Here is a 23,101-nt window from a genome sequence, read left to right on the forward strand (position 1 = left end):
CTTCTAAATCCTGTTGGCCTCAATGCCACCTGCTGATATGTATTTCCTGGGCCTGGGGGATGCCAACAGCATTTCTCAGAGAGGAGCTGGATGATAACTCCAGTCATCAGACCTGGCCAAATTTTTCCAAGGCAAATATGCATTAAACCTTCCAATGCTTAAGGAGAAGGCTGAAGAGAGTATATAAGCAGAAGAAAAAGAAGGGCAGCAGGAGTTAGACTCAACTGTATTCTCTTAAACACCTTGACCCTATTTCTCCTTTTCCCCAAATTATTTCTTTCATTGCCTTCTCCCATCATGGCAAATGAGTTATCCTGATGGCTCCAGTTCTCCAAACTGCTCTCTAGCTGTGCCCTTTGTCATGTGAGTTGTGGCATGAAAAAGCTAGATGTATTTCCCCACCCCCTTGATATGGCTTGGCCACGTGACTCTCTTTGGCTGTAAGAAATCATTGGAGGTGCTGGCAGGCAGGTTCCAAACCTAGCCCTCAATTCCCTGCTGGAACCTCACCTCCATCACAAGGGAAAGCCTGGGCTGCAAGAAGAGACCAAGTGTGAGATTGCCAAGTCATCCACCCTGAGGCCGTTCTAGAGCAGCAACCACCTCCACTCCCACCTCCACCTCCACCCCCAGCCCCAGCCAGTCAGGAGCTGACTGCAGAAGCATGAACAAGGCCAGCTGAGATGTGCCAAGCCCTGACTACCAGCAGAACCACTTCCCCAGCCCTTAGGCTTGGGAGAGATCATTAATGGTTGTTGGTTAAACTACAGAATTTTAGAAGGTTTGTTATTCTGGATAGCTAGCTAATATTTTTACCAATATTCATTTCCGTTTGGTTCCTCCTTGCCCTAGAAGTGTTGGGGAGGCATGACCCTGGTAAGTAAATTAGGGAGAGGGCTTGACTCACCATTTGGGGACCTCTTCTCTCTAATCTTTCATACCAGGATGTAAAGTTTCTATTGATATGAGTACTAATGGCCCAGAAGAGACACCATTTGTGCTGCAAGATGAGTTTTCCCTTTCAATAACCCATTTTTCCCTTTATCCACAGCATGACTCCTCTTCACTTCTGAGGCTCAAGGTCAGTGCTAATTGGCATGGTTGCTCAAAGCTTCTCCGGGCATCGCATCCTAGAAAATCTTCACAAATTGGAGGACCCAGAGGGAAATGGCAGAATTTGATCACAGGCTGCAGATAATTTCACTGGCTCACCATGGGCCTTGTTTGCTGGTGATAAAATAAAGGCTGGGAGCTCAGCAAGCAAAGTGGCTCCAGAGCTGATGTGTGGCCAAATGGTCTTGATGAGAAGGCAGGGAGCTATAAGCCCAGCTCGCCCTTTAATGGGCACTTTGTGCTTGTCTGGCTCCTCGTCCCAAGGTGAGGGAAAAATCTATTAGTGAGATCCAAGTCATTCACTTCACACGCTAGAGCCATCTGGGAGAAGTCTTACTCATTTCTTTTCTGATCCCCTAATTGGAACTGCTGACGGACTTGTGTGTACCTGAGTGGCTTAAGATGGGGATGCTGAGAGCTCTAGTACCAAAGCATTTTAAAGGGCAGCGGGAGATGTCATTCACATTGTCTGCACATCCGTTTGGATGGATGTGGATGGATGCCAGGAGCAGCCGGCCTGGAAGGTCTCTGTGCAAAGACTGCTGATTTGCAGTGACCTCTGACTGCACTTCAGCTGCTAAATCCTGTTGACCCCAGTGAGCTGAGACTGAATGTATTTGAAGTCAGCTGGCAGAGAGTCGGGGCTCGTTTTCTCAGCCTTCCTTCAGCATCTCAGGGTAACACAGACAGGATGTCTTCTGGAAAATGCCTTCTGGCTATGGTTTTCAACGGCAGGAGGTAGAGGCTACTTCCAAATGTGATGTGAGAAACAGTTCAGATGTGGTCAGTTGGTTCCAATTAATCACCCTCATGGGTCTAGAGATGACTGAAGGGGTTATGGAACAACCTTTTTGTTAATGGTTTATACTCTCACGACGTGCTTATTTAGTCATTCCTTGGGAGGTCAGGCTGGTTGTTTCAGGTAACGCAGTTGCAGCATCTCCATGGGAACTTGTGAGCATGAGTGCAGGTGAGAAGGGGTTCAGGGGATTCCTTCTGCACTGTGTTCCTTTGCATCTCACGGAATAGGCTCTTCCAAAGGCATTCAAGTCATTCATCAAATTTTTATTGAGCAACTACAATGTGCCAGGGACTGTCATGGGGGGGAATGCTACTACTCATGTGTTGCTCAAGAAGCATCAGGCTGTCCTTTGGGATACACTGTTCTTCTGATTCTCCTAGCCCCAAGCAGAGCAGCAGGACCACCCTCTCTGTTGTTTTTCCTTTTACCAGGTTGAACATGAGAGTCCTTACACAAGAATTGTGAGGCTCAGGTGCCAGTCATGCGTAGGTACTAGATTTTAGAGGGTGCTGAGCAGTACCAGCTGCCTCACACTTGGAGATCTTGGATCCTATTCTTTGAAAGTGAAGCTGGGGAGCAGCCTCTCCAGCTAGAGGAAAAGGGGTTCAGGTTATCAACTAGCTTGTTGCTATGCAACCCAGAGAATGTCCTGAGGTCATTCCTTGAACAATCTTATTTCCAAAGCTCTATATTTGCACTTTAGAGCTTCCCAATGTCAAAACCTTCATCTCTGGGCAAAACCAAAGTAATGAGACCATCAAGCCACAGGGTATGTTGTAGTGGGAAACTTGGGGCCAGAGGATCTAGTGTTGACCCCCATTTCACTTTGCAGAAATGGCTGCCCACAAGATACCACATGAGGGACTGCCTGTGACAACTCCCCTCCCTCCTTATATAGGAAGCATTCCCATAATATCTGTTAGGTGGGAGAATCCTGGGAACTTGTCCCTGGAGGCGCCTCACACTGTGCCCCGAGGTCCCTGATTGCCTTTAATCGCCCTTCCTATCTGTATATGATCTTTATCCTTTCTTATCTTCTCCAGATAAATGAACATACTCTCCCTGCATTTGTCATATAGCTGGTTAGTATATTGGATCAGTCACACTTTCTTTCAGTCCAATCTATTATTGAGTGCCGAGAAAATCAATTTTTTAGGTAATAAAATTAATTTCTTAGCAACTAGATGAGTCTGCAATATCTGTAACACAACTGTGCCAAGGCATTTCAAAAAATCTACAAAGTGATGATAAAGTATCTACTCATTATAGGTTAATAAACTGATAGTATAAGACATTTATTCATTTTCATATAAATGTAGTGGCTACCCATTATCATGATTTATCCCCCAAATTTAGTCTTGTGTGCTTAAATTGAGAAGTTACAACATAGAAGGTTTATCTTTATAGCTGTCATTGGTGTCATATTTATATACATGCTACATCCACCAACATTTTAACAACTGAGTAGCAATATAAATTGAATAACTTTAAAGACTATATATGTTTCTCTCTAGTACAAGTGTACAGTCATTTATATCACAGCCTCATTTCTGTACAGACTTGGCTGCAGCAGCATGGAATCCAAATGGATTCAACCACTGCCCCCTTTTATCCACTTAAACACACAAAAAATCATTTGTTTCCTTTCCTATTGCACTACAAATACCTTTAATAGCAAATGGGAAGGAATGCCTGATGAAAGGATATGCACGATGAATTGTTACTTACATTTGCTGGGTAACAGTTCACATATTCATATTTTTCTACACCTTTTGAAGAGTAAGGCCCTACATCCTATGATATAATCACTGTTAGTAAATGTTCAGAGCCAGATGGACTTAGATTTGGAAGAACTCTGTGGGCTACTTAATCTTCTAAAGCCATTTAATCTTCTAAGCCTTAGTTTCTTCATCTAATAATATTATTTTATATTCCATATATGCATATTATGTAATAAAGGAGATAATATTATTTCCCTCCTATGTATGTTGTAAGGATCAATGGAATACTGTATGTAAAGTGTTAGCATTTAGAGTACCAGCCAAATTTATAAATAATAGTCAGAATTATAATATTGCTATTATTTTAAAAGTTGAGCAAAAGAATTCCAGATCAAGCTCTCTGTACTTATAAGTTCTTCGAGTCAGTTCAACAGTTAGTTTATCTTTTTTCTAGGACTCAGATCAACTGAAGGAAAGAGCTGGAGTTCCTGGCAGTTGCTCTCCCATGGTAATTTCACATTAAAGAAGTTAGTGGTGGGAGGTCTGTATTAGCATTTTGGGGCACCATGTTTTAGGGTGAGAAGATAGAGGCAAAGGGAATTTAGACTTTTGTCCCAGACCACAGAGTGGGAAACAGAGTAGAGACTAAAATGAAGAGCCTTTGACTTTCAAGTCAGTTTCTTTCAGTATCACTTTTCAAATGATTATTGAATTAAACTCATTTAGTATGAAGCTCTTCTAATATGAATATGGGGCCCAAATATTAGAACCTATTATTAGGGTTCTAATAATAGGGATTGTGTTCACATATGAAGAAAACTCTCTTGAAATTATAGATATAGTCCTGCCACATGATGTGTGCTAATATATGTTATATATCATCAAGACCCAATAGCTGCATCTCTATACTGTGTAATATTCTACAGCCTTTTTCAACTCCAGTAAAAATTAAATATGTTATTTTATGATAATGTTAAGCCCCTCCTACTCTTACTCCTGCCAAAAGGGGAGAGAGAGAGAATAGACGGATACACTTTGATTCTTAATCTTCATCAAGTAGAATTCAGATAAATGTAGTTGCTAATTCCTAACAAATTAAAGTTTGTCCTTTTATTTCCAAATAGTTTCAGTTTTTAAACCACTTTAGTTGACCTCGAATTTCCTTTGCAGTGTTATTTATTGCCATCCATGTAGCTAGGCTACTTGAGAGAATGTAATGGAAAACTTTCTAAAGTGCGCTGAGAGTACCAAATGACATGTGACTGATTCTTACAGAGTGGAGGATGTGTTCTTGAGTTGTTAGCGGTTCTCAGTACTATATGTCACCTCTTTTTTCTTGAAGTTGATGTAAGGGTACTTTAGATGCTATTTACATTAGACTTGACTTGCTTTTCTAGCTCATAGAGTGACAGGATCTTCTTAGGAGAGTGTGAGAAACAAAAAAGAATTCTGAAAAGGAAGGATCTCCTGACCCCTAAGAGTACCTGCTGCCTCTTTGAAGATCCCAAATTGGGCCCACCACATGCAGGCAGCAAGTCTCCAGCAGCAGACACAGCACCATTAAAAACTTCAGACAGACCTGGGCAAACCATGTCACCATCCTTGTCTTTCAGTTTCTGTATCTTGAAAATGCAACTGCTGATACCTACCCTACCTCTCAGGATTGACATGTGATCGTTTCATTATGTGATTGAGATCAGTGATTATGTGATCATTGAAATGTGCGTATGCAACATCCCTGCTGCACAGAAGCAAGCTATTATCATGACCAGCAGTGGTGCTGTAACAGTGAAAGTGAAGTGAAAGGGAAAGGTGCTCAGTCGTGTCTGACTCTGTGCGACCCCATGGACTGTACAGTTCATGGAATTCTCCAGGCCAGCATACTGGAGTGGGTAGCTTTTCCCTTCTCCAGGGGATCTTCCCAACCCAGGGATAGAACCCAGGTCTCCCACTTTGCAGGCCAATTCTTTACCAGCTGAGCCACAAGGGAAGCCCAAGATTACTAGGGTGGGTAGCCTATCCCTTCTCGAGCGGATCTTCCAGACCCAGGAATCGAATTGGGTCTCCTGCATTGCAGGCGGATTCTTTACCAACTAAGCTATCAGGAAAACCCTCAGCAACAGATTAAATATCAGTACATCACGGAATGTTGCCATTGCAGCAGAAGAAATGTGGTCTCAGAGGCCATCAAAGGTAAACAGAGGTCTATGCTCAAAATGTTGAGAAGATAGGAAAGGAAAGTGTGGTTAGAGACTAGAGTGCTGTTGGTCCGAAGACAATGCTTTGTCAGCTTGAAGACATTGCTGTCAGGCAAACACTAGAAAGCCCTTGTTGAGAGAAACCACTGTATTATGTCTATAAGACTAGACTGTGATGGACAGCATGTCACATGTTCTTCCAACAAAAATGCACACTCACATGCATCCTCAGGCCTCCTTTTGCATCCATTCAATAGCAAAGGAGTGATTAGGCCCCGCTATCTGCTGATGACTTGAGGTCTTTAAGGTCTTCGTTTTCATGTGCATTATCTCAGTGCAACCCCAGGGAACACATTAAAGGGGCAGGGTCTGCAAGGACATTCGGAGTCCAGATAAACCATTTTAATCAGGAGGAAAAGTTGGACAAATCTAAAGGAGAAGAGGAGAGACTTTTTCTAAATGTTCTAGAAGTGAATACTATGTTTAAAAATAACTTTTATCAGACTTCTTTCAACACAATACCAGTGCTACCAGCAAAGATGTCATATCAACAAATCCTTAAACACAGAGAATCTGAAGTCAGGTTTATATTTTTAGACCTCAAGCAAAAAAAACTTTTATAAAGCACCTACCTCATGCACACACAGACATTCATTCAGTATTTTACAAAATTATGCATCCTACATCTGGCACACCCCTCTTTCTTGGACCTCAAATCTGCCAGGGCTGCTTCAGAGGCAGGTATATGAACAAGACAGGAGCAATGAGAGGAAGTAGTAAAGGTGTGGCTGCCTGTCACAGACCAGGAAGCTTGAGCTAGGTAGAATCAGGATCTTCTCAAGGAGACATGACGTTTCTCATATGTCTGATGTTGTTGAACCATATCTCCACGTAGCTGAAAGTTTACCATATAAGCCCAGCCCATCTTCTCTCAGAACATCATGCATCAGTCTGGCATAATATGAACTGAAGTCCAATAATAAGAACTCAGTTGCTGAGCAGCGTGGTCCCTCAGAATTTCCCAAAGAACTTTTCAAAGGTCTGTAGTTTCACAAAGCTAAAAATACTCAATTTAACTAAACAGACTTTCCCTTTCATCTTTTAAAATTGTGGTTAAAACACACTTAACACAAAATTTACCACTGTAACTATTTTTAACTGTACACTTCAGTGACATTAAGTACCTTCATATTGTTATGCAATCATCACCACCATCCATCTCGAGAATACTTTTATCACCTGAAACTGAAACCCATTAAACCATAACTCCCCACCCCTCTTCATTTTAAAATCTATTCATACTGTAAGTGAAATTTAATGTTAGATATGGTTTTGATTCCTATTTTCTCCCTTGTAGGTGGCACTAGTGGTAAAGAACTCATCTGCCAATGCAGAGACAGAGAGGTAAGAAGCTTGATCCCTGGGCTGGGAAGATCCCCTGGAGGAGGCCTTGGCATCCTACTCTGGTATTCTTACTGGGAGAATCCCATGGACAGAGGAGCTTGGTGGGCTACAGTCCATAGGGTTGCAAAAAGTTGGACACAACTGAAGCGACTTAGCAGGATGCACACAGTCTGGATTCCTATTTGCTCCCTTTTTTGATGCCCTTATGTGCTGCTACACAAGATGCTGAAGAAGCCCTCTGGAAATTGTTACTTTTCATCACTGAACTGAGTTTTCACAAGATGCATTAAAACATTAAACTAGAGTGGGTGACAGTTCTTAAATTCTGATTCTTGTCACCCCTAAATGGTTTCTAAAAGGGACACATTGAGGCCAACCATTACTAGTGACTACTCCAGATACATACTGACATACATTCTCCTGGTCAGCAATAGGGTATGACCTCAGAGGCTTGAGCTGGGGAAGGGTGCCAATATCTAGCATCACAATAGTTAGCCTTATTTCTCCATCCTTTACTCTTCCAGACTTCAACATGCAGACAACTCTATTTTCCCTAAGATTCACTCCTCACAGTTATTCCTTTCTAGAATCTTTTCAGTTGTACAGTTATTTTTATAAAATTCAGTATTCAAAATGACTACCTTCTACAATCTCACTGTGCACTGAATTGGCCATACCTTGACTCCCTTAAAAACCTTTAAAAATATTACAACAGATTAGATGTACAATTTGGATCAGTATAACTTTAGGAACTGTCTCTTAGTTAAAATGAGGTTTTCTATCTTAGTTGACATTTAGCTAATCATGTCTTCACTTGTTCCTTCGTGAACTCTACAAGCATTTATTAAACACCCTCTATGTGCATGTTGCAGAGGCACATGAGTTACAGTCCAGGGGAAAGGCAGCAGAAACACCTGGTCAGAACATAGCACAGGTCCCTAGGAGACACGTTTTGAGGAAAACAAAATGCAGTGGGAACCAGTAGAAGGAGCAACAAACCATCCCTGAATTCACAAAGGAGGTGCCCCCTGAAATGATCCTGAACGAGGAGGAGGGAGTTGCCTGAGAGAGAAGGGAAGGAAGGTGTTTCCATGCAGAGGAGTAGCATGCTAACAGATATGGGGTGCTCCAGGTGGTCACGTGGTGACTGACATATGGATGGAGAGAGAAGCCAGACTCAGGATACTATAGGCAACATCCTAGGTGCTGGTGACTGGTTGACTAGATTTGAGGATGGAGGAGTGAAGGAGGAGAAGAATTAAGAGGACGTTCTGTGATGACCTAGAGAGATAGGATAGGGGGAGGGGAGAGAGCTCAAGAGGGAGGTGATATATGTACAATTATGGCTGACTTGCATTGTTGCATGGCAGAAACCAACACAACATTGTAGAGGAATTTTCCTCCAATTAAAAAATAAATTAAAAAAAAAGAGCAAATGGACCTATTAATTTGAGAGACTAGGTAGCTGGTGACTATGTTCATTATTACTCTACCACAAATAACATCTTCAGTTTGAATAGCAGTTTAGTCTATGATTCTGAAAAAGAAAAAAAAATAGAGTTGCAGGAGTTTTCAAATAGACCTGTCCTCTGTCATTTTTAATAAATCTCAATGAAATATTGCCTCAAGAGCCAGTTACAGAGATATATGACTGTAACAACTGATATCTTCCCTTCACGGAACCACTAATTTATGACTTTTTTCCAACTTTTTATTTTGAAAAATTTCAAACCTACAGCAACTTTTGAAAGACTATTACATCTGTGACCCTTCACCTAGATTCAGCAATTGTCAATATTTTACCACATTCTCTCTTTTTTGTCTCTTTCATTCTCTGTCACCAATGAGCCCTTTGAAGTGAGTTGTGCTTATTATGATATTTCAACTTTAAACATCTTCTAACAAGGACTTCTTCCTGCATAACCACAGAATCATTATTGCTGCATTTTGTTTACTCATGATATTCAAGTAAAACATTTTTGTTAAGTGTACTAAATAAGTGATGTTATGTACTCCCCCATCACATCAGAAGGCACATAATGACAGTCTAACATGTTACTGGAAATGCCGACTTGGACCGCTTGGTTAGATGACACTCTCTAACCAATATTCTCTCCATTGTAATTAACAAGTAATCTATATGATGATAATTTGAGATCATGTAATATATTATCCGGCAGTTTAACCATCTGTTGATGACTTGCCTGAATCAGTTACTACATTGGTAGGCATTATTTTTAAATGAGCTATTTTTTAATATTTCCTCCATCCCAGCATCTAAGGTCAGATATAATTTTTTGCTGTTGTTGTTTGTTGTCAAAAAAATGAGACCAAGGAAATCATCCAACTCTATGAAAACACTGGTCATGAAATAGAGCACATGTTAGGAAAATGGCCAAAAAGCATTGTGCAGCTATATTTTAGAAATCTACATGTATTTTTTAAAAGGATAACTCTTGCACAAGATTTAGTATTGTCCATGATGTCCAGCTTTTGTAGTTTGTGGAAGAAGCACTGTAATATGTCATTTAACATCGTAAAGCAACCTCTTGTCTGTCTACTGATAACTCATTGGCAATACACCACAGCTGTTAAGAGGCAGCTCAGGAAGACAGAAAAAAGACAAAAAACCCAAAACCTACAAGCTGACCATCTGACTTTAATTAGGAAAGAGAACAGTCCCCAAATGTACAAGGATGGGTTCTTTTGTAGGTCAAAGTAATATAGTGGAACTTAAAAAGAGGTAATATATTAACCCTATATGTGAAGGTTAGTTCATACTTAAAAGGATCTTATAATATGGAGACAGTCTCCAGCTTTCTGGACAAGCCATCCTGTCCTACAGCTGTAGTAAACACTCATCTAGGCACAAAAATCCATGCTTTCTAATTAATGAAGGCCCATTGGATACCAGCACAGTAAACTCCATCACCTGAGAAGACAAAGCCTACACGTACAGCAAGTTCTGTGCATGAAGAAGATGAGAATTTCAGTTTGGGACATGATAATCTAGATATTCACTAGACATCTGAGTGGAGAGACAGCGTTGACAGGTAAATATATGAGCTGTTGCTAAGGGGAGTGGTCATGACTGGAGACATACATTTGAGAATCATTTGCAGTTAGATGCTATTAAAAGCCATGGGACTGAAGAGCCTCTGCAAAGGGGTGAGTATAGAGAGAGGAGAAGAGATTGATATCCATGGGCTGAGCCTTGGGGCACTTCAATGCTGTGAAGTTATCAAGCAATAGAGCATCCAGCAAAGGAGACTCAGAAGAAACAGCAAGTGGGGCTGAAGGAAAACGAAGTGTACAGTGTCTTAGAGGACAAGTGAAGAAATCACTTCCATGGGAAGGGAGCAATGAACTGTGACAACTGACAGGTGGATTTTGGTGGGGATTGACATTTGGATTGAGCAACATGGAGGGCATTGGTGATACTGACAAGCACAAGTTTGGTGGGGTGTCAGTGTCCAAATCCTGACGGGAATGGGTTTGTGTGAAAAGAGAAGAGAAAATGGAAGCAGTGAGATTGGGTCATCTTTCAAAGAGGCTTCGGTTTCAGGACATTTATTGATTTATTAGCCATAATACTAGATTTCAGCAGGAAAATCACATGATCTACCCCATAAATGTTGAAAAAACATCTGATTTGACAAAATTAAATGTCCGTTCGAATTTTATTTTTAATAAACTCAATACAAGGGTTTCGATCTTGCTACTGTTATTGTTCAGTCGCTACATTGTGTCTGACTCTTCGGGACTTCATGGACAGGCTTCCCTGTCCTTCACTATCTCCCAGAGTCTGCTCAGACTCGTGTCCACTGAGTCAGTGATGCCATCCAACCATCTCATCCTCTGTCACCCACCTTCTTCTCCTGCCCTTAATCTTTCCTACCATCAGGCTCTTTTCCAATGAATCAGTTCTTTGCATCAGGTGGCCAAAGTACTGGAACTTCAGCTTCAGCATCAGTCCTTCTAATGAATATTCAGGGTTGATTTCCTTTAGGATTGCCTGGTTTGATCTCCTTGCAGTCCAAAAGACTCAAGAGTCTTCTCCAGCACCACAAATCAAGATTATTTGGAGTGGGAGGGAATGTGGGCCCTGGGGTGCCCAGAGCAGGGCCCATTGCTGACTCTTACTTGTACTGCCTGACTTCGAGCATATTGCTTTTGCATTTCCCATTTGCAAATGGGGAAAAAGCATAAAGACAGGAAAACAAATTGTCATATGAATGTCGGTTATCACTGTTTGGTATGAATCAAAAAGTCTTTATTTCTGCCTGGTTCTTTCTGTTTATTTGTGTTTCTGTTTCTCTATCGTTTGTCTCTTTACCTTTTCAATCTACCTTTATTGTTTCCTACTCAGACCTTTCTCTTCTCTTTTTCTTACATTCAGTCTATGAACTTAAGGTCCCTGTGAATGTGACCACTTCTTCTGAAGCAGCTTCAGCGTAGTCTTGTGCCTTTTAATGGGAAAGAGGTTTTGCAAAGTCCTTTTTGGCTGCCTGGTTTGACTGGAGATGGGAGATGCAGGTCTTTGGTGCAGTAAAGGTAAAAGACCCATGCATGGCAACCAAGTCTTCATGCATCCTTTCAGAACTTAAGAACGGAGGCCCAAATATGCTCTGAATCAGTGATGCCTCTCCATCTTGACAGATTTTTTTTTAAAGTCTTTAAGTTTCACCCTTAATAGAAATAAACTGTAGCCATGTGACCCACAAGGACAATTTCAAGTCTTTGGAAAATTATTCTCTACTCTTTGAGAGCTGATGTGGTAGAAGTGATATTATACCTACCCACTAATTATAATACTCAGGTTATAGGGAAGCAATCTATTTCATATTTATGTTTTCTTTTATGGGCCAGATTGAAATAAAATGGTGGCTGGAGTTACATTAGAGTTCTCTGAATGGAGTCTCAACAGAATTGGAAAGAATATAAGGTGGTTGTTCTGAGAAGAAACTTGAAGTATAACCGTTTCATTTGTTCTTCCAGAGACACTTTTTTGCGGTTTGTTTTTGGTTCTCTTCCAATTTGCATGTTTACCAAAATCCCAAGGAAAGAAAAAAAACCATTAAGATTTTTTCCTATAATCCATTTAAGTCAAAACTGGAGAAGAAGAGAGAGAAAAATTTGTAGCTTTCAAACACCATTAGTTTGCTAATGATAGCTTTCATCCTATGACAGTTCTCAGACTGATAAGATGCTCTAAACATCCACCACGAAGGAAGAGGGCCATTTACAGGCCCCCGCTCTGTCTCTGCAGCTTGCACATGTTTTCAAACATAATTTCATGCCTGCTTTCTGACAGCTCATTAAACAAAGGCCTCTCGGTGCCTATATTGCCCGTCTCCCTGCTGAGAGTGTAACGTATTTACGGCCTCTGAAGATTGCTGGCTGCTGGCGCCTTCTCTACCCTGCGGCCTGCCTGCCAACTGCTTATCAGTCTCCCCCAAAGGTGACATCCTCCTCGTTTGTTTAGGTAGCGATGGTCCCCTGTTTGACCCTTGGAGGCCAGCAGAAGCGTGATTAGGAGTGGCTCCTGCACCAGCTAGATAAAGGCAATCACGCGGGCGAAGACAGCACCGGCTTCCAGGGGAGCCTCGCCAGGCTGAGCGCTCCCATTCAGGAACGCGCTGGCAGTTCGTTAGCTTGACAGCTGGCGGTGTACAGACCTTGTGGGATTTCTGCCTCGGAGAAAGCAAACAAGGTTTTGGGAGTGTTGAGGAGCTGTCTGGGGCTGTGTACAAGGGTGATCAGAGCGGATTGCTCCTAATTACCTGTCTCTTGACTGCCATTAAACCATCATTACACATCCAAAGCCATAAAGGGCCCTACGAATGCAGCACCTTATACTCAATTTTTATCCTTTCCTCCTGTGTTTGCCAAAAGCATTTTGCTGGGGTCCTGGGGGGACAGATGAAGACATCTTGGATGGAGGGAGAGGCTGCAGAATATATCCATCTGCCATTTGAGGATCTGAAAACTGGTAACAGGTTTCTGCCACTGCAGTGTTCTGGGGGTGAAGCGTCATTTCTACTGAGTAGGAATGGGGAGAGAGCAGGGAAGGGAGGCAGGAAAGGAAGGAAGGAAAGAGAGCAAGACCTCTTTTTTCCTAATCAGGTGTCAGTTAATTCAACCTTTAGCTGCTGTAGGTTAATGGCCAGACTCCAGAGGCAGGATTTTTGTTAAAGCTTCAGACAATCTCGGCCCCTGAATGGCTGTGTTGTGCCTCTGGGATCCAGTTGGTGCCAAAGCAGACTAAGGTTATGGTGTGACAGCATTTGCCTCCTGGACAGGTGACAGTGATGGCTACCGCTGCTCAAGCACCTCCTACCAACGAGACAGCACATTAAGCATTTTCTTACAGAAGGTAAGAATTTAACACAATGCTACTCTGAGGTAGGCAGCAGTAGAACTATTACACCAATAATAAACATGACGAGCTTGGGCAAACCCTGGGAGATAGTGAGGGGCATGCTGCGGTCCATGGGGTCACAAAGAGTCAGACACAACTTAGCAACTGAACAACAACAACAACCAATAATAGACTAAGGCTTAGAGAGATGGGAAGCCTCCATCAAGTTCCTAGTTAGTCAGCAACTGAATGCAGATCTGCTGGGTCCAAAGTCCCCACTTCTGATCTCCCACCTTCGGCCCAGTTGATGACTACACTGGAACACCACTACGGTTGCTAAGTCTGCTTCCCCTCTGCAAGCTCTCAAACCCCAGCAAGCATGCCCATCAACCAGAGAAATGGGGACTAGGGGGGACTCCCAGACATGCTGCATTAGGAGAGGCCTCCAGGCAGGGGATGAGCAATCTTCCTTTTTTCATCTTTTAGAAGTCCCTTGGGTGATTCTACACAAAGGGTCTTCAGGCAATAGTTCAAGAAACGCTTTCCCAACTTGGGAGTTCTCCTGAGGAGAGAGCGGTCTCATTTACCTTGGTTCCTTTTGTACTCTATCAAGAGCTCCCAGCATGTAGAAGATGCTCAACAAATGCCGAGCAATCAGAGGACTGGTTCTGTTCAACTATTTTTCCTCTGATCTTAAGTTGTACTAAAATTCCCACATCCTTTAATCCTCTTGGAAGAAATCAGGGAATAAATCTTATCCAAATAAAATGGATGTTTCCAATATGCCCTTAGCAATGAAAGACAGGTGAAGTCTTTCATAATTACACTGCCTCCCCTTTACGTGCAGACAACTGAGCCTCTGACCTCCAGCAATTCAACATGGAGATGGCTCTGCCAGACTTTATTGTTTTATTAAATATTTACAACAGAACTATTGTTGCTAGGAAAGCATCCCCATGTGCACATTTGTTAGCTGATGGATATAAGCTTCATTATGTATTACATATAAAATTTGTTTGCCACACTATTTATAAATAATGTGAACTGGGTATGGTATATAGGTTCATGCATATGACAGTTTCTGCAAATTGATACGTGTGCACTTTAGTTCTTTTTCTTTTTTGTCTTTGTTTCTCTGACCTCACCATGTGGCATGTGGGATCTTAGTTTCCCAACCAGGAATCAAACCTATGCCCCTTGCAGTGGAAGCACAGAGTCCTAATCACTGGATAGCCAGAAAAGTCCATGTATGCACTTTAATTCTTTATGCATGCTATTTTTAATGAATCCTGACTTGGAAAATGGGTATCACTGTCTTCATTTTAAGGAATAGGAAAGTGAGGCTCAGAGAAACTAAGTAACTTTACTAAAATGGTATAGCTAGGAGGTGGCAGAGACAAGATTTAACAAGCTCTGTATGAAGCTAAAATAAAATACTATTTCTGTTTCATTATGTTGTCAAAAAACAAACCAATGATTTAAAAATTGAATAGAAAAAATACTGTAAGGAAGTTAGTAATTATTAATGATGACTGACTTTGGGAGATGAGATTTTGTTTTTTTATAATTTTCCATATTTTCTAAATTCTTTACATACAAATTTTAGAATTGTGGCGAAGTTTAAACACACACACATATACATATGTACTATCCTGAAACACACTATCTGATTAAACTTCACTATTGTTCATTTATTTTTGTTTTGTTAATTTGAATGCATGAGTTTTTGACAAAACAAAAAAACAAACCAGAGCAAATATTAAGACACAGTTGGACTTGTTCCTACAGGACATTCTTTCCTGTCATTGCTATGTACCCCATGGGCCCGGTACACACAAGTGATTCCACAAATATTAATTACTGAATTTGAACACAATTCCTAGAGCTGCCTCATAAGGTAGGTTGGCTGAATTCTATCATCTCCTTTTACCAAAAGGGGAACTGAGGGCTGGAGATGAAGTGACTTGCTCAAGAGCTTCCAGTTAGCCAACACTGGCCCAAGAACTCCAATTTAACCTATCTAACGCAAACCTATGTGTTTCCCAGGTGGCACTAGTGGTAAAGAACCCACCTGCCAATGCAGGAGACACGAGACATGGGTTTGATCCCTGGGTTGGGAAGATCCCCTGGAGGAGGGCATGGCAACCCACTCCAGTATTCTTGCCTAGAGAATCCCAAGGACAGAGGAGCCTGATGGACTATAGTCTATAGGGTCGAAAAGAGTCAGAGATGACTGGAGTGACTTAGCGTTCAATGCAACACAAACCTAGTTTCTTTTAACTGTACAACTTCCTGGTGCTTCTTAGGGTCAGATCTGTTCTGGAGCAAGATAGCAATAAAGGTTATGTTGGATCTTTTGTTATCTTTCTAACTGCTGTATTTCAGAACCCATAACCCATTTTTCAGCCTCACACTTACTTAGGGCCCACTGCACCATCCCCTGGATCATCCAACCCCCTTACAGAAGAGTATCTCAGTATTCCAGACTCTTTCTTCTCTTTCTCCCTCTTCCCTGCCTGTCAGTCAAAACCTGAAGAACTTGTGTCCTATTTGCTTAGGAAACAAATGAGTTAGACTGTGATAATGCATGATGAAGATTCTTAGGTAATATTTTTGCTTTTTTAAAGAGGAGATTTATAAATGCTGGGCATTTGCCCAAAGGAATGCCCTAGTAGTTAGATAATTAGAAGATATAGGCAGTCAGTGGGGAGAAAAAATGAAAGGGAAAAACATACCACAAATACACTGAAAGAAAAACAAATGAAAGCATCATTTCATTTTAGAGAAATACTCAGTTAGTAGATGCCCAAATTTTACAATTCTTGGAGAGTCATTTGGCAAGAGATAATAAAAATCTTTTAAAAGTTTATAACCTTTGGCTTAATGAATCCAGTTCTGAGAATTCAACCAGAGGAATTATTCTTAATACAGAAAGAGCTTTGTGAATGAAGAAGTTCATTATTTATGATACTCAAAAATGGCAAAAGGGGCACTGATTATGTAAATTATGATACAATGGAATAATCATTACAAACCATGTCTGCAAGATGTTTTGAAATAATATGCAAATTTTCTATATTGTAAGATAAAAATGAGAAGAACAATGTAATTTAAATAGGCACTGAGATAATCATGTTCAAAATATTTGGAAGGTGGTTATCTAGAAGTAATTATCCTTAGAAATTATGTTCAGAAATTACTACTGTATTTTTCTTCTTTTGATATTTGTCAAGTTTTCTTAAATGAAAGTTTTAATTTTCTAATGGAAAAAATTAAACTTATTTGCAAAAATGTTATTTTACTTAATACTGTTTTTTGCATAACTCAGGTAATATACAAGGGCTATATCCAAGAGTGACTTAAGAAATGAACATACTGTATAACCATGCAGAAAATAGTTAAGATAGGTCTGATTGGTGTCCTTTTGAAAGTCCTGCCTACAAGTTTGACACTTGCCTGGGGTCTCAGAACTTAGATTTCAGGAGCGTTCCTGTCTTTGTTTGGGCTTCTGTTACAAAATGCCAGAGACTAGGTGGCTTATAAACAACAAACAGCCATTTCTCACAGTCCTAGGATCATGGGATCAGCTGCTTCCTAGATGGGTGTCTTCCCTAGGCGCAAGGAATCTTTCTTGGACCACTTTTACAGAAGCACTTGTTCCACTGATGAGGGCTCTACCCTCATGACCTAAGCACTTCTCAAAGGCCTGTGCTCCAGAGACCATCAATTGGGCATTAGGTTTCAATGGATGAATTTGGAGGAGGACACATTCAGTCTGATAGCAGTTCCCACCATCATTAACTAAGAGGGGCTCACTATATTTAAACTGTTTGTACAGACCATGCAGTTTAGGCTGAACACCTGCCTTCCCTCTGGGAGGCTGGAATTTGTGGCTGCCTCTGTGAAAATCCTCCAGTGAAAACTCTGGGCACTGAGTCTCTAACAGGTTTCCCTGACTGACAACATTTTACACGTTTGGTCACACCTGTTGCTAGGGAATTAGGTGCATCCTCTGTGACTCCTTGAGGGAAGTCACATGACTCCTTGGGGGAAGTCACATGACTCCTTGGAAGCTTACACCTGGTTTCCCTGGACTTACCTATGTGCCTTTTCTCTTGCCAAATGAGTTTGGTTTCCTATTACTATAATAAATCACGGACCTGAGTACAACTCCATATTGAGTCCTATGACTCCTGCAAGTGAATCTTCAAACCTAGGGATTGGTCTCAGGACCTCTCAGTATAATCATCACTATGATGTAACTCTAAAAAAAAAAAAATCACTTTCCATTTTCACCCTTAAGAATTTAACTATATATAAACCACAGACTGATTCATTTCCAAAATATATTAAGCCTGCATAATTTTAGTTCCAGAAAAAAAAAAAAAAAAAAAAGAGCCTGGCAATGCTTTTGCTTTACAGATGAGAAAACAAGCTGGGAGCTAGTAAAGTAATGCATCCAAATCAGCATCGGAGCCCAGAATTCCTAATTCTTCAGTTTTTTTCTAGAGTATTCCACCTCCTTCACAGACGACTGCTTTCCTGTGAACCAGAGACCATGAAACATAGTGGGCAAAGGATAAGCAATACTAACAATATAAAGTGGAATAAGAGAAGAGTGACTGAGGCTATTGGACGTAAACCAGCTCATGATGATAAAGTGGCTTTATTTCATTATTTATAAGCCATGTATAAATAGCTAGTGGTAGCACAGGGAGCATATCAGTGTGGTCTCAGGCTACAGATTCAGTTACTCTAAATAAGAAGTATTTTTAAAAGGCGAACCCGAGAATGAAAACTTGATCAACTTGCTTTCATTCTTTTGACTGATTGATAGTTCAAGTCATTAAAAATTAGTTTTGTTGCCATTACTCCTTGGAAACACATGTCCAATTCAGGTTGGCTACAACAAAAATGAATATTTAGATGATTATTTCAAGTAGGCCTGCTTGCTTCCTAAGGGGTAAATGGGAAGAGTAACAGGGAGGGAGAATCTTAAAAAAATAAATAAATAAAAACTGGATTGGATTGGGAGAATCCAATCAAATATTTCTTACACTTCAAAGATTTTATTCATAAAGTTCAGAAACCTGCCAATATTTATGCTCATCACTTACAACTTGATGACAAGATACTGTTTTTAAAGATCTGTGTTTCACTTATCATAACCCTCTTCAATAAAGGGATAAGACCATTGATTATCTAATCAAAAACAATTTATTCTCTTATTGGAGTAATCTCTCCAAGTAAGAAGGCATTGGGGAAATAAAGAACAGAATGACCATTTAGCTACATAGTAAGTGCTTACCAAGCTTCTTCCACCTTCCTGTGTTTTCCTTAATCAGCTCAATAGCAGATGAGATTGGCTTCACACTGGTTGGAGGAATAGGAGAGAGTTCCACACTGATCTCTAAGAACAACTGATGAAAACATGATCCTTTTTAAACTACAGGGAGATTTAAAAACATTATAAATCAATATTTTATTAGTTCATTTGTCTTATTACATTTCTTTGGTATTTGGCATTTCTTTTGTCAATGGCAACTAACATACGCTAAAAATGAGCTTCTGAAAAACAGTTCTGGCATGTGTCCATAAGAGAAGAAGTCCTGGACAATTTATACTTTTGTCCCACTTCTTATTTCTTAAGACAACTTAAGAGTTCTTATTGAAGAAAAATTTGTATCAAAATCTACTCTTCAATAAATACAAAGAACAAGATGTCTGGTTATTAGAGGTATCTGTCTTTGGGAAAAGCTAAAATTACTGTATTTGTTTAATGGGAAAGGACTAGAGCAGTTTGTTGTAGCAAGTCAGGTTTCCTGGAGACACCTTCAGAATCTGAGACAGAGATTTGCATGCAGTAAATTCACTGGGGAATGAACTTTAGAACATTTAGTAGGGAGGTGGGGGTAGTGGGCTTGGGCCAAGGGAGGAGTTGAACTGTGATACCGCTGTGACAGAGGCCTCAGCTGATCCCACTGGGAGCTCTGGAGTTGAGATGGCCCTTCAGAGTTGCCACAAATTGAGGTAACAAGGAGCATTTTTGTGTCCCTGCATGGATTCATCTTTAGACTCAGGCTACCTCTGAGCAGAGGGCAAGGCTGCTTCCTTTGGCAGAGGGCAATTCCCAGAAAGAATCACAGTTATGATCCTTCAGCAGCCACCCCTTCTGGAAGCTGAAAGAATAAGTGCCTCAGTCCAAAATGGGAACTGAGCAGGTATACCACATTTGTATCATTCTAAATCTTCATAAACAGTGTGCACAATCCAAAGAGTAAATCATTGGGTCATCCCTTTATTCAACATTGTACTCAGTCCTCAAACTCAGATGTCCAAGAAATATATTATCTTTGATGTTATCTAATTTCAAATCCAAGTCTATATCCTGCCAGGATCTATCGGAAATGTAACTTTAGATGTTCTTGGGCCTTCCTTTCCAAGTCAGGGGTATTTCTAGGCTCTAGGATCTAAAGCAGGGCCAAGGCTTAGAAGCAGGGAGGAATAGGAGATATTTATAACATGGTCATTCTGGTTGTCCCTGGGAAGATCATTGGCCCCTTTTGTTTATTCCCTTCAAAGCCATATTTGGGAAAAGCTTAGATCTATGGTCCTGTTTCTGTAACCATTCCTTCTGGAAACCTGCCAACTCCCAGAACACTGACAAGGAGAAAGGTCCCTTTCTTCATCATTCCAGACCCACTGACCTCTTTATACCTGTGACCCTAAGGAACACCTTTCTGACTCAGGAAAAGTCCATATCTACAAACTACATTGACAAGTCACTCCACTTCTTCATATAAACCCCAATTCCCTTGAATCTCCAGCAAAGAAACATCAAATGCTTCTTTTCCAGAGGCAGGGAGGACTTAATCTTCAAACCTTCCTTGCAGGAAATATTTTCAGTCTACCTTTAACAAGAATCAAAGAAAGGGGGGAAAAAAAGCAAAACAGTTCAGATCCCATATTAAAACAATCTAAAGATTAATTTTTTTCCAAATCACTTAGAAAAACTCTCATTTGCTACATATTCTGGCTACAAGAAAAAAGTAACATATTTTTCAATAGTCACAACCAATTGGGTTTTATATACAAGACAATTTCAAGAACCGTTGTCCAAAATGACTCTTAAGTTGAAAGGTTACCTCTTTGAGGCTGAGTTGGAATATAAACACATTGAAACATTTTCTTTTAAATGTATCCAAATTTTAGGCCGGTATTTCCCTCCAACCTAGCCTGTGTATTGTAATGATTTCTGTTAGCAAGCATTTTGAACTTAAAACCCTGGTTCTGACATACTGGCAATGTAATCAGCTGCAGGCAGCCCCCAATCTTTGAAAGTGTTGCTTGCCAAAAGATTGTTTGCACATCTGTTTTTATTAGAGTATATGTTCTAAGTGTCACAAAACAATAGCATAAATTGTGTGTGTGTGTACATGAATTTTTTAAGTTCTTTATGGCAGGGATAGTTCCTTTCTCCCTTTCTTTCTCCTTGTTCATAGAAGCTATTACTTAATATTTATCCTATAAACCTAATATATGTGCATGCAGAAAAAGGAAACAAAGGGTAAAAAATTTTAATCATCTATAATTTCACCACTGCTAAAATTAAGTATGTATCCTTTTATCTTTTCCTATGCTAGGAATACATATTATTTCTTTTTAACAAAAATTATTATCATATTGTCCATTGTTTATTAGAAGTCTGTATTTCACTTGATAATACACTGGAGACATAAAAAAGGCTGGTATCTTAGAAGATGGCATAGTCTTACTTTCCTTTCTGCACCTCTTGCCTAGGTTTATCCTAGACCTTGCTCTCCGCTCCCCAGTTTTCCACTTTCAATCCTCCTGCCCAATCTGCCTTTCCTCTCCCACTACCTGGGTCCCTTCTCAGTCTCCTGATTAAAACTTATTCAGTACAGCTGTTCTTGTTTAGGACTTGGAGAGAAATCTCAGTGACAATATTCATAGGTAGCATCTTAACACCCACTTCCAAGTAGCTTTTTAAAGAAATTTTATTATGTCCCCTCCCTATCCACACCTGCTCCACCCACCTTGCACCCAGCTCCCATCTATCAAGTCCCAGGCCTGTTGAACCTCCATGCCCCCTCATGCAGGGTTCTGCGGCACTGTCCGAGGGTGGTTGTCTTTGAACTCCACTAAGGTCTGCAGCATCCTTCTCCTGTGCATTCCTGGCTCCCAACTTTGATACTCCTACCTGTCTTACCTGGACAACACTGACCTTTCTAAAGCAGAGCTCAAACTGTGCCCCCCTGCCTACAGAATAAAGTCTCAATGCCCAGGCCACTCAGCACCTCTTCAGCCCCATCTTCTATGACACTTAAATTCATACATACCATGAGACTAAAACTCAATAGGACCTGGAGGGCCCTCCTGGGTACAAAAACCTTTCTATGTCCCCTGCTTCTTGTTGGCAGGCCCTCCCTAAGTTCCAAAGGCAAGATCTAAACAGTTATTAACTAGGGAAGTGAAAAAATGCAGAAACAGAGGAATAGCTATCAACAACAAAAAAAATAGGGTGGCAATAAAATAGGGTCCTAGTTCCTCCTCAAGGGATATACATTACAACCTGATTCATATCTTTGTGTTCTTCTGTAGGAACTAAGGTCCCCACCCATGGGGAGGATGAGCAGAGGCATGGAGACCTCACACTGTTTGGAACCAGAAGGCTGATGACAGATTCCTGCAACACCAACCAGTCAGAAGAAAGTCACACAACCTGCAGCCCTTACCGCAGATTTGCCTTTAAAATCTCTTCCCTGAGAACCACCGGGGAGTATGGGTCTTTTGAACATGGGCTCCCTGTACTCCTTGCTTGACTCTGCAAATAAATGCTGTGCCTTCCTCTACCGCAACCTAGTATCTGTAAACTGGCTTTGCTGCACAGAAGGCAGGCAGAGCCAAGTTCAGTTTGGTAACGTCACAACCAAACCTATTTATTTTCTGTTCCCCTTGCATTCCTCAAACCTTCCCTGGTTTTCTCTTGCTTTTGCTCTTCTCATCTTCTCAATCTGAACATCCTTCCTGTCTCTGGCCCAGTTTTAGTCTTCACCTGTGTATTTGTATCTAACAAATACATAATGTTCACAATATGCCAGGCACTGTGCTTATCAGTTTCTTTAACTCATTTAACCTTATACCAACTCTAAGACACAATTACTGTTATTATCCCCATTTTAAAAATGGGAAAACTGAGGTGCAGAGTTAATCTCTCTGCTGTTTGTTCAAATACTATCCAAATTTTGAGCCTCAGATTAAATGCCATGTCCAGAAAGCATTCCCTATAATTCTGAAATGAAATAACAAGAATAATAAGGTGAAAGAAGAGGATATGAAGGAGAAGGAGGAGAATTTTCTTTTAAAAAAATGATAACTGAATGCCAGGCTTTCTGTTTAGCATTTAACTTGAATTGAATATTTCAATACTTACCACAAAGCTACAAAATTATCCCAACTTTTCAAGTAAGGAAACAGGCTC

General features: G+C 40.7%; 1 long non-coding RNA gene across 23 annotated transcripts in view; it reads right to left on the minus strand.

Moving 5' to 3' along the window:
- LOC133072355 (uncharacterized) overlaps nucleotides 1–23,101 on the minus strand; it is a 446,833-nt gene that overhangs the window by 98,962 nt on the left and 324,770 nt on the right. For 4 of the 23 annotated variants that reach the window (XR_009696709.1, XR_009696714.1, XR_009696704.1 and 1 more), the window contains one exon: nucleotides 18,908–18,972. The exons of the other annotated variants lie outside the window; for them this stretch is intronic. This is a non-coding gene — a long non-coding RNA (uncharacterized LOC133072355). The remainder of the gene's footprint in view (nucleotides 1–18,907; nucleotides 18,973–23,101) is intronic. 23 annotated transcript variants of the gene reach the window in all.

The sequence above is a fragment of the Dama dama genome, chromosome 18 (genome assembly GCF_033118175.1).
Source record: "Dama dama isolate Ldn47 chromosome 18, ASM3311817v1, whole genome shotgun sequence".
NCBI lineage: Eukaryota > Metazoa > Chordata > Mammalia > Artiodactyla > Cervidae > Dama > Dama dama.